Genomic DNA, 12742 nt, shown 5'->3' on the forward strand with positions numbered 1-12742 from the left:
CTTGTATTGCTGATTGAGCCTTTGTAAGCAGCACTTTGACCACACATTTGGCTCTTTACCTGATCTCTCCCACATCAGGACACACTACTTTGGCCTTCAAAAACAATTTGCTAGAAACTAAAATTACTTAAAAATATATATGGCTGTAAAGCATTAGATTAATACTGGAGTACAGGAAATCAGAATGTTATATGCTAATGAGTTGGCAGATGGTTCATGATCATGATAAATTTCGTACTCTAGTTGACACATTTTCAAATGTTAATGTCCTCTAGAGGAATAAACTGTGTTGTAATGACTGGAATAATGGCTTCAAAGGTGAGCATTTGCCTTATTATGGTTTCAAACCCTGGCACTCAATATACATAGGTTTTAGGCTACGCACTCTACAGAAAGGAAATAATTATCATCATATAATGAAAAAAGACGAGGTTTACAGAAAAGAGGTTGTGAAGATCTCAATCATGGAGAGAACAACCTCCTTCATCAGTGTGAAACAATAGCTAATCAAGTACTTTACATAACATAGCAGACAAGTACTTGCAGGCAACCCAAGAGCCACAATGTTCTGGATAATTGCAGCCAGTGTCTTGGTGGTTGTATGGTTTCAGCAGAAGTAAAACTCTTGTATTCTGATTCTTCTCTCCCACCCTTTCCTCTCCAGACTCACTGAGTTTGGTTTGAGCTGGTTTGCTCAGGGGAAGGAACACAGTCAAATTGCACAAAAGAAACAAGTAAGCAGACAGTTGTGCTGTACGGTCAGTCTCATAGCAGCCAGTAACCGATGCAAGAAAGGCATGCACAGAGAAACAAGGACAGTTTTAAGAATTTCCATTTTTGGATTGTAACAGGCCAGGGCTGTAAATCCACACTTTCCTTTTCCCCATATGCTCCCACAGTCTCTGCTCACAAACATGGACACACATAAACACTAAAGCCTAAGCCAGCCCAAACACTTGCACAACACTAACACCACCACTACTCCTGCAGAACCGGCATCATGCCCTAGGCTTATTTTTGTGGGTATACAGTTCCCCTCCAGGTACTTTCTTAATACCCAAAAGTTCCCATGCACAGCCATGCAGTAGCATTCTCCTCTAACAAGGAGATGATTCCACTTGTCAACCCAAGTGGAATTAAGCTAGTTTGCATCTAGTGTTGATCCCCATGGTCACGAATATATCCTTCTGTCCTCTTTACAATGTCTTGTGTTTCAATGTCAAGGATACCGTAATAATTTATGCCTTCCCAAGAAGGGTAGAATCATCTGTTGAACAGCAGTCATGGCCTTATTTGCTCAGCTATTGCGTAATCCTACCTTTGCCCCCATAACATTTCTTTAAAAGTGTCCTCTGTCAAGAGTCACTCTGCAATCAAGATTGCTGACCATGTGTTATTAATTAAGTAATTTTACAAAATTAGAAATACAAATCACATTGTTTTCAACCAAAATAATGATCTACCAATTATTCTGCCAACAGAAATGACTTGTAGCTTTTGGCAGGTCTTTTCCCTTTAGCCATTGTTTTCATAGTTATTAACAAGGTTACAGTTGGTCCTTTTGATTAAAAAGCTTTTTGGCCAGAATCACTGCTATGGGAAAATAAAACCTGAAATTCAATATGCTTCTAGAATTCTTTTGAAATTTGATCTCAGAACCAATGATGGAGGAAGGTGAGGGGCCACAGGGGATATATTTTGTAAGGAAAAAAAAAAAAAAAGTATTTTGTGTTCACTAGGCTTCCTGTAAGGTACACACCATATTACTTAGGAGCTGACTGTAACAGCTTCAAACTTCTAAAAAATATAAATTAGGTTCACAGAACTTACAAGCTGGGATAAGGCTACATAATGACTCATTCAAGTCATGTTATCCACATAGACCTAGAAGATTCTTTCAAGTCCTCTAAAGGTAAATAAAATTCAGAACAACAGAATTCATGGCCTTCTTGAACCAGAAAAGAATTTATAAACATATACAAAGAACTATCATTAAAAAATTATTATTTTTAATATGACCAAAACAACAATATAATTTAAGAACTAAATTTCAACACAACACCTGATTCTGCTAAACATACCTACAAAACCTCTCCTTGTCCTTTTGCATTTAGCACTAAGGGTGCTATGCAAGTTGTTTCATCTTAGAAAGATTACTTAGAAGGTAAAGTGTGTGCAACATGGTGGTGCTATGCTCACACAGGTAAAGCTTAGTCTCTAGGCCTTCAGCAAAATTAAACTTCTCTGCATATTAGAGCCTACAGAAGTAAGGATGGGCTTCACCTTATGTGTAATACTGCAATAAATAATACCAAAAAAAAAAAATGGGGGTGCAGTAGAAGACCTGTACTTTGCCTGCCCCTTTCAAAAGGGGTTATTAAAGCAATACTTACTCGTGAGGGTCAGCATCATAGAGAGGGACAGAAATGTGCAGTAGCAGAAACGCAAAAGCATAAAGAGCATTTCCAGGTTTCTCTATGGCTTGTTCCAGGTACCTCAGATTGGATGTTTAAGCAAGTGTGTTAGGCACTTCAAGCTTGGAAGATTTTAAGGCTTGTGTATAATTGACTAAACAATTCAGAAAATGGTGCACATGGGTATCAGCCCTGCATATCAGCAAAGAATCAAGCCTACCCTTCTCCATTGTTCTTTCTTGCGCTGAGAGAGCAAGTACCGATAAAATATCCAAACAGTGACCATGTGAAAATGTAATTTTCAAGAAATAACAGACTAAATCTTTAACAAGATAAACTGAAGGGGGTTGGGTATTTTTTTCCCCTTTTGAATTTCTCCAATATTTACAGTCAGTGATTTGTCCCAACTAAACATCTGGCACTGAAAAGGAAAATAGCACTATTTGTTGTAATTAGAGCTCTAGCAAACAGCACATTCCTGTATGCAAGTTACTTCAGCAGCTTTCGTATCTCAACCTTTGCCACTAATAGTCCTGGTAAAGCTACTATTAGCCAGCTGAGAATTTTTCCCATCCTCAGTCATGTAGTTAGAATAAATGCCATCTCTTCTGCTCTGACATGGTGCAAAGGCCTGGGAGTGAACCAAAAAATTCCTTACAAAACACTCTTCCAGAGCCAGTTCACTCATGCCATTCTTGGCTGGGGGCAGGGGGGAGACAGAGGGGAGGGAAACAAGAATGAAAAAATAAAATAAAATAAAATAAAATAAAATAAAATAAAATAAAATAAAATAAAATAAAATAAAATATAATTAAGCCCTACAAAATTAACCCTTCAGAGGAAGACACTGGAAAACCAGTGTTGAATGTTACCATTCTGACTGCAGAGACAGCAAGGCTAAAATTAAGTTGTGGAGTAGTCTTGCTTGACCTTAGAAGAGTAAGATCATGCATTTCAAGACTTCTCACTATTAGTAAGATTTATGCAATTTTGCACTAGTGACACTCGCAGAATATGCATTATGCTTGGCAACAGGCCTGCAATCCAGCTATTACTCCATCACATATTATAACATAGAGTCACACCTGCAAAGCCTGTGACAAATGACATTTCATTAACTTTGAAGACTGCTGGATCATTTTCCCAGGTTACATGTCAGCCAGGCCGTAATAGTCCTTTCAACAGTCTATCATGAAAAGAAAGTCACTAAAATGTCCCAAATATTTTAGGGAGTAAATACTTCTCAACTTGTTAATGATGAAGTTTTATGTCAATTAGATGTAATGGGATAAAAGCCTATCATTAGAGATCCTAGGCCACACAAATTTAGAATGGTATTTCCCAATGCTTGTTTTGTCGTTTCCCCACCACTCTTTCTCTCTCATATTTATTTAATTTTTTACTGTTTCAAGTGACTAGCAGAGTGGTCCAGTACATTTCACACTATCTGCTTTCATGGCAAACAGTCTTTCAAGGTATTTAAGACCCTTGATGATTTTGCGGGATCAATGAATCAAACTGTGAGGTTTTACAAACATAAAAATGTCAACAGAAGAACATAGGATATAACACCTCAGCTGGTTTCTTTCCAAATAAAAAATTTTTTCTCCCCAATCTACCTTACCTTAGTTACAACAACCAAGTCCCATTTGAATCATACATATTACAGGTGTATGAGGACAGCAGTCTATGCTGCCAATAGAGAAGGGATTATAAAACAGCTCTCTGTAGAACACGTCCATGTTTTGTTCACTATGACTTCTGTTGTCCTGAGTAATTGCTCTTCTCACTGCTCTTGTGGAAGGAGAGGTAGGGATTACTCAAACATATAAAGCTAAGCACATCTTTAATAGCTCTGCTACACCAAGGCTCGAGACTTTGACCCAGACTTCCTTGTGAAACTTAATACACCTTAGACCAAGGCCTGCAGTTGGATCCCACAAGTGTGCGAGGTTCTGCAGGCAGCAGATCCATGGTGAAATTCAGCTCCTGAGGGCATTAACTGCACCCCACTGGCCTCACAGAAACCTAGGGAGGAAGACAGCATTCATGCCAATCCTACGAGTACTTCTCCAGCACCTGAGGATCACAGAGTGAAAGTCTTAGGGCACTCCTGGTGTGGGAAAACACTTGTAATAAACAGGCAGGTCCCCCTTTTGTTTAGCCAGAAGCAGAACCTGCCTGGAGCAAGAGAAAAGAGTCTGGCTCTTAATGTGGACACGCTAGTCCATCAGTCTCCACTCAAGCTTATCCTGAAGAAGTTATCAGGAACACCACAACCCTTCAGTTTAACTGTCCCTTCTGAATGATATCTGGATGCACACCAGATCACAGCTTATACAGAACACTGTCAGAAAGCACCTGTAGATTCTCCCTCAATGCGGGCTGGCCTTCTATGCCATCTCATTATACATTTAGATATAAGAGCCTTCCCCTTGCTCTGGACCTTGCTCAGCCACAGAGGAATTCAATCAGCATTAAGCTGCATGAGCTGCAAAGTCAGAGAGCTGCCAGGTCTCTATTGGTGTCTGTTGGCTTCTCAAGGAACCATGCTGGCAACATTTATAAGTGTAATGAAAAGCTATTTGCATCTTGAAAGCAAGAAGCAAACAAAATTTTAATATTCCCCAGCCTCTGGGGTCAACTGGGGACATATTTTTCTTACAAGCACTCTAATTTTGAAGACACAAGTGAATTTGACAAAATGTAAACAACCCATTTCTAGGGTATAGAAACAAAAAAATGCAGGTGATAATGTGTCAACATCATGTTGCTCTTCCCTAAGGAAAGCAAACTCCATGGGCAAAAGCACAGCTTTGAAATTGTAAATACACCTACACCTAAGACTCATACTGCCTACACTGCTCTGTGAGCTGCAAGTTACATCTCATAGCATTTGGAAAAAATATCTGAAAGCAGCCTGTTATGTACAGATGGCACATAAAAATTAGTCTTATGTATTGTGCTAATTTACTTAAAACAGGCTGTACTATTTTGGATTGGCTCAGAAGGTTCTGCATCAAACACCATCACAATGATCTAAACTAGGTATTGATTGATTTATGTCCTTTTACCTTAAAACATACTCTGTCAGGCTTCATCCATTAATTTTGCTCTGTTTAGGAGTTTAGGTTTGTGTGTGTCTGCATTACTATTGTATTTCAGCTACATACTCTACAGTAAATAATCTTAATGATCAAATGACAGGCTTCATATCTCTCTGAGCAGAGTTCATCTGATTTATTAAAGTGACACCAGACATTTACTCAAGCAGTAAACAGAGCTGACATTATAGGATGATCTCTGAGGGGAACACTCCAAGGTAAATACTGAGGAAAAAGAGGGTTATGTATTCCATTTCTTCATATTTCTTGCCTAATTTTTTACTTTCTTATTTTTAATGTTCTTACTAGTATCTTTTGTGATCTTCAAGCAATAATCTGCAAAAGGGAGCCCTTTTAAACAGTTCTAAAAGTCAGTTTTAAACAGAAAAGGAGCAACTGCTTGAATCTGGAGAAGAATCTGGACAAACATCTGGAGAAGCCCAATGACTCTGTTTGAAATCATAGTGTCGGTAAAACTGTGACTACTTGCTCTGCAGTGGGATCCTGCCTTTACAAGGGAGTCACTGAGGAGCTCTAGATGAACCTCTTCATCTCATCTCTAGTGACTACTTAAGAACAGGATTGTTGCCTTTCATCCCCCCAAAACATCAGCCAGATTTTCTTGTTAGGATGTTGTGTTTGTTAATAGGAACAAAGGGAAACAAAAGGAAAGAGGGGAACAATATATATTAAAAGTGATAAATCTTCCAGTCAAACCACAAGTGCAAAATTTTCTCTTATGACATACAGACAAAATGACATGTGGATTGGAATGACCTGACCCAGCAATCCTGCCCCTTCTGTGAAAGACAGTAAGAAGCTCTGTCGCTCATTTTGAGCAGCCAGTTAAATTAAAAGTTAAGATAGCTACTCTGTTATTTGTATACAAAATAAGCCTTACCCTCTTGAAATCTGGGACAAATTCACTGACCAAAGCCAACAGAAAAGGAAATGGATTACTGTTGGTTTTTAAATCACAACCGAGAGCACAACAGAGTAAGATGCCTTTGAAGAAGAGAAACAAAATGTCAGGGCCAGGAGGGCCACAAAGAACTTCTTTATAGCTTTCAGTTTTACAGAGATGATGGTCTGATAACAGCAGGGAGAAGATATATCCTCAGACAATGAAACAATACCCACAAGCAATACAAAAGGCCAGGTCTGGCATGAGGCACGGAGCAGGAGAGGCAAGAGCACCCAGAAGGCAATTCTAGGTGGTCTAGCAGCATGCAAGCATTACCTTCTCTCAGCTCTTTTCTGACACGTTTTGACAGTCCTTGAACAAAGCTGAAGCAGTGCCAAACAGCTCTCTGTCAAAAAGAAAATGCTTCACAATTCTACACAGGGAAGGGGAGAAGCCCTTAAAAGTGCTTTATCTTTTCAGCTGAAATTTGGCTAAAATGCTGCTGAAAACCATAACCTTGCCATTCAATATTGTTCCATCTGCAACATGGCCCCACACATGAAGGTCCACATCTGCAGATGGCATAATTCAAAATAATGCTCCTTCAACCAGTAGTGATGTGAAGAGCACTTACAGCTTCAAACTTAAAGGCCCCACTGCCATAAACACTAAAGACAGCTAGAAAATTATATTTCACTACAACCAGCAAGTTAACCTGATTCTGTCATGAAAAATATCTGTTTCCTTGACTCATCCATCATCAAGGCATAATAAACTTATAATCAAAATTATATCAATTCAAATGATACTGCCAATCTTTCCTTAATGGATTTAATTTAATAAAATTTTTTAAATTTTCCATGCCTGTCTATAGTAGACAACAGTAGTAGCAATGGACTCATGGGGACTGTGGGAAAAAAACCCAACCTCTTCCCCCATGGCAAAATGCTCTGTGTACCAGCTGCTACTGGGGAACCATGGAGGGACTCACCCTCACAAGGCAGAACTGAGCTTACCTGCCCTTTCAGGGAAATGCAGTGAGAAGAGTTGACATGTTCTTTTCCCAGTTCTATTTTCTCTGCCACTGGCTGGAATACAAGCCTGGGAGGTTTACTTGCTGCTGTTTGAGGAAAGTTTGAGGGGTTAAAGGTCTCTGTATCTGTAGATAACATTGTAAAGTCCTGAGATGGCAAACTGCTGTTCCCCTTTGGCAATTAGCCTCATTACAAAAAAAAAAAGAAAAATTTACTCTTTAATATCCCCCTTTCTTCCAATCACTCATGATGATGGGCACAACCCAATGCTGACTGAAGTTTTGGGCCTCTCTGCTGAGCTTGAAAAGACCAATTACTTCTTTCACTAGAAAATAGCACCCAAGATTAGAAGCACTCACTAGCAGAAAGGTAAACTAAGTTCTGCATTCAGGGGAGAGATTCACCTCCAGATCCAGAAGATAGAAGGGCTTTGAAACTTATGATGGCAAAGCCTAAGCCAAAGTCACTGGGAATTTTGCTTGGGACTTGAGATCAGAGCGTTAGTATGGTATTTTCAGCACCTAAAGACAGGTTTCTACCAGTTATAGTCCTACTCCCTCCATCACAAAGCAAACCTAGGAATAACAAAGATTGTAATGGATCCAAACCAGGAAAAAATCACTTCAGTTGGAGCAAAATTGGGTTTTCTATTTAAACTAAAGCAGTACTTAGACACAGGAACAAATAGTTTGCAAGTTGCACGTGGACACATTTTGGTTTGAAATAAGAAAGCTATCACTAAACCAACAGCTAAAATACAGGAATACAGTTATGGAACAACTTTCTGGAGGCCAATAAACCTAATTAGTTAGGGATGTTGACAGGATTTTTTAACAGAACTAGGCAACTCTAATGAACTGCAGAAACCATGGTTGCCTAATGGAGGACTTCATGTCCCTGTCCTAAAATCCTTCTTGTTACACTGATGCCCTTTATGGTGTTACTCGGGAGTGTTATAAGAAGCAGAACAGCTCTAGATACATCATGTAAGAAGAAAAGGGAAGAGGAGAAAGGGTAAAAGTTCTTTCTTTCTCAGTGGATATGCATAAAAGTGTTTTCCCCCTAAAAAGAAATTAGAAAGACAACAAAAAAAGTGCTAAAGGGTTTGGCAACCAGATTCATTCTTTACGGGCTTTCTTCTGGAAGCTGAGTATTTTGCATTCACACTCCAAGATACAAACAGGGAATTCATCTTGGGATTCAGCCAGAGTAGTCTTATACCAATGGGTTGATTCAGGACCAAAATCTTCAAAGAGACTCCAACTGCTGAAATTCTAGACAGAAAAAAAGAACAACCAATATGCAAGTAACTACATGTGTCAGTGGGCTGTGACTGAAGCCAAAGGACTTGATTTTGCATTCCTCCTAAATTCACTGGGCAAACTGAGGCAGGAGAGGTGAATCACCAGAAGGTTTGCTCATGGAATGTAAGAACTCAAGCTTTATTGCCCCCATCAGGATTTCACAGCCACATAACACCAGTGATTTCATTAGAGTCAAACCTGATTAATCAAAAAACTGAATCAGATTTTAGGTCCAAAGAAACCCTTAAAAAAAGTCTTTACTAATATATTGATATTTTTTATGGTGGAAATGCATAGGAATCAGTTAGGCTACCCAGGATTTACAGTGGTATAAGTTAAAGCAAGATTCAAGACTTAACATACAAGCTTCTTGGACCTGTGATGTGCTTATTTGCTAGTTTAGGCACAGACATGAAAATAATTAGTGACCAAATGCTAAGCAGAGCAAAAGTTAGACCTTGCCTAAAAAAAACTTTCCCAGACAAAGTCATAAAAAAAAAAAAATGGGGGCTACTATGCTGTTCTTGTGAAACTCAACATCATTCCATTAACAGGAGAACATCTATTTTTGCTGGCCAAGGATGCAGCCCTTGATCGTCTTTTCCCACACAGTGAGAAGGACACAACTCTGGATAGGGCACTGCACAGATGTGCTCACCTCAGACAACATGCCCAGTGTGACATGTCAGGCCAGCAGTAACCATGGAACACAAGGCAACCCGTGCTTAGCCCTTCTGGTAAAATCATTCATTCCCAAAGAAATGTAAAGCCTTTGGAGCCCACAGAGCACCAGCTGGGGTCCTGTTCGCCAGTCTGCAGTGGAGAAATGCTGCCCTTTTCCACTCAATATTTGCCACCTATCGGGATCCTGAGGGGAAGAATAAAGGACCTAATCTACTTCTTGCTAACACCACTGTAAATCAGGAGCAAAGCTATCCACATTAGCAGCCTTCCATGAGTATAAAACAGGTGTAAGTGAGAGTAGAAACAGGTCTATAAACTCAGCTGAATTTAGAAGTCAGTGTATTACTTTCTAATTTTGCAGAGATTACATTACGTGTATACATAAACACACACATATACACACACCATTTTTAAAACCTCTCCAGGAAATCAGACAGAAACTAAGCAGAACATATGGAAATTTAACTGGTTGCTCATAAAAAGCTGCTAAAATCTGCCAAAGTCAAAAGACATGGTGCAGTCTGCTACACAGGCTTGTTAAAAAGAAGGTAAAAAAAGCACCATTTTTAACTAGACTACCTGATGGGTGGAGCAGAAGTTTCACTTGTCTCAAAAATGCAGTATTTTTGCATTTTTTAAAAACTCTGAGAGCTTGGGTTCTTTCCTTTTTTTTTTTTTTTTTTCTGTATGGATTTTCTTTTCCCCCACAGAACCTCGGGAGTAGATTTCTGAGACTAAAGCGCTTCTCGCCGCTGCCTCTTTGATGCTCCTCTGCTGCCACCATGTGGAAAAGAAACAGGGAAGCAAAAATGTGCCGAAAGTGCCTGGAGCTGACGCCAAAGGCCTCGTCTCAATCTGCTTTCCCGCTTTCCCAGTTATCCCCTCAGCCCCTGCCTCCTCCGGGGTTGCCTGCAGGGATGGGGAGGTGACCGTGTTAACCACGGGGTCACCCACAGCAATGCCACCCAGAGCAGCCTCCACAGCACTCCATTCATAGGAGAAATTGGGGAAATATAAAAAGAGACTGTCGAGATAATAAATACACAACACACTACACAGCACATCTGACAGACACTGTAACGAAGGGGCTCCTCAGGCATTAAATGCCTCTCCTCAGTAACATGTCCCCACTTTTCCTCCCTGCCAGGCTGCTGCTCCTCCACTAAGTGACACGTGTGCTTAATATAGATATAATTGCATGGAAAAGTAGATCTTTTACTTCCAGCTTTTCTTGTAGAGGAAGCGAAGTACAGGTCAACATATGCTGGGAAGCAAACACAGCATCTGACAGGCCAGCTCAGGTGAGGTGAGGTGAGTTGAGGTGCCCCCTTAAGGCAGCACCACTAACCACTTTTGCTGATGAGGTGTCTGAAGCGGTTGAAGGAACAAACATCTGTTTCACTCTATTGTGAATGGATGGTTTTCAGGCAGGAATGCTGCCCACACCATAGGGTGCTGTGGAGAATACTGAGGGAGACACATGGGTAAAGTTACTCCCAAGGAGCCCAACAGTTCATACTGGTTTCCAGGGATGTACATGCTGTTCACTTTCGCTTTTAATTTAAACTAATTTAACATATTGTAAAATGTTCTCCCCATTTTAATACATCTTGTTTTTGTAGCAATTACTGTCTTTTAGGTAATGTCACACAGATGTGCTCAAGGAGCACAGAGTTGTGAGGAGCCCTGAAGAATTTCTGGCAGTATTTCTTTCATTCAACCAAATTTCAGAGGCAGACGTAGAGCCACACAGTTGAACTATGTTGAAGATGAACATAGGAAAGGCAGCTGAAAGACTGAAAAAGAGATGAAATGGCCTTTAAGCACTAACATAAGTAAACATGAGAATTTACCCACCTTCTCTGTTGTGCTGTAAACAAACTGAAAATAAAAAAGCTTAAGACTTACACAAGTAAGCTAAACTACTAAAATAAAGATGTACAAGACACACTAAATAGAGAAAAATTATAAACTTCTAAGCTCATGGATGACTGGTTCATTTTACAGATGCTTTTCAAAACCTAAGCTTTGTCATCTGCAGTTACATCAAAGAAATATTCAGATATTTTAGCAACATGGGGGCCACAAATATGTTAACACACATGCACTGCCAGCAAAGTCACTGCAGTTAACACCAGCTGAGAATCAGCTTTCAGATTTTTTTGTTATTTTTTTTCCCTGTTGTTGGTGGGATGTTTGAGTAGAGTAAATCATTATTAATCTTTGCCAGCTGAGGTACTGACTACTGAGGTTCCTGAGGCCAGCCAGCTACGCAGTGCAGGCTTTGTCTTAAATGACTTAGAACCTCAAATTCTCTTTGGACCAGATGAACTTACCATTATGCATTAACTGAAGGCTTGGCTCAATTATATCTTGCCTTTTTGCCATGGGAATATAAGCACCATGGCATCAGATAATTCTGCAAGTCAGAAGTCACTGTAGCTAACATCAGAATCTGGCCTTTTTGCATTCTGAAAACCTGTGCAAGAAAATCCATGGGCAAAATCTGGCCCTTAATTTTTCTGATAGTACAACCTCACTCAGGTGGCAAAAGACAAACAAAACAAAACAAGAAGTTTTTTTCAAGCTTATTTTGTTCCTGTTAAATTTTATAAGTGAGCCAAGTCTCAGTCTGGGAAGTTTGCCCTGGTTTTGGCAAAAAGTCCAGGTAATCTAGAAATACTAACCTATGCCCAGAAATTACTCATTTACCTACCAAAAATCTTCTGTGTAATTATATATATAAGGAATGAGGTCGAATTATTAGTCTTTAATGATCTGAGTATCTTCCAAAAAAATAGGATACTTTATTCTACATATCACAAGAACATTAAAAAGAACATGTGAAATGGACCAGACTTCATTTTACCAGCTCAAGCAAGGAGCAGCTCCACAGCTTAAAAAAATAAATGCACCTCCTTTTACAAAACAAACAAACAAACTCAGTATGACAACTGTAACCCTTCTTTATGTTTTGAATTGAGACAAAATCAAAATTTCAGATTTTTAATACATTCAACATAGTTAAACAATGAAAAGAGGTACCCTTACACTGGAGTTACCATTTAGGGAGATGTCACATGTGAGTTAATTCCATTTTAGTTAAACTGGTACAAAACTAAATCCCATTGTGATCATAATGTAAATGAATCAGATACATATAAGAGCACCCTTTGTCTACATTAAGTATTTAAAAATCTGAAATTAATATAAAGCTACATTAAAACAACACTCTTAAAAATGGCAAAGTTGTACTAGATCTGCAATTCTGCAAATATAGTATGTCACAGAGTCCTGT

This window comes from Corvus moneduloides, chromosome 3 (assembly GCF_009650955.1).
Source record: "Corvus moneduloides isolate bCorMon1 chromosome 3, bCorMon1.pri, whole genome shotgun sequence".
NCBI lineage: Eukaryota > Metazoa > Chordata > Aves > Passeriformes > Corvidae > Corvus > Corvus moneduloides.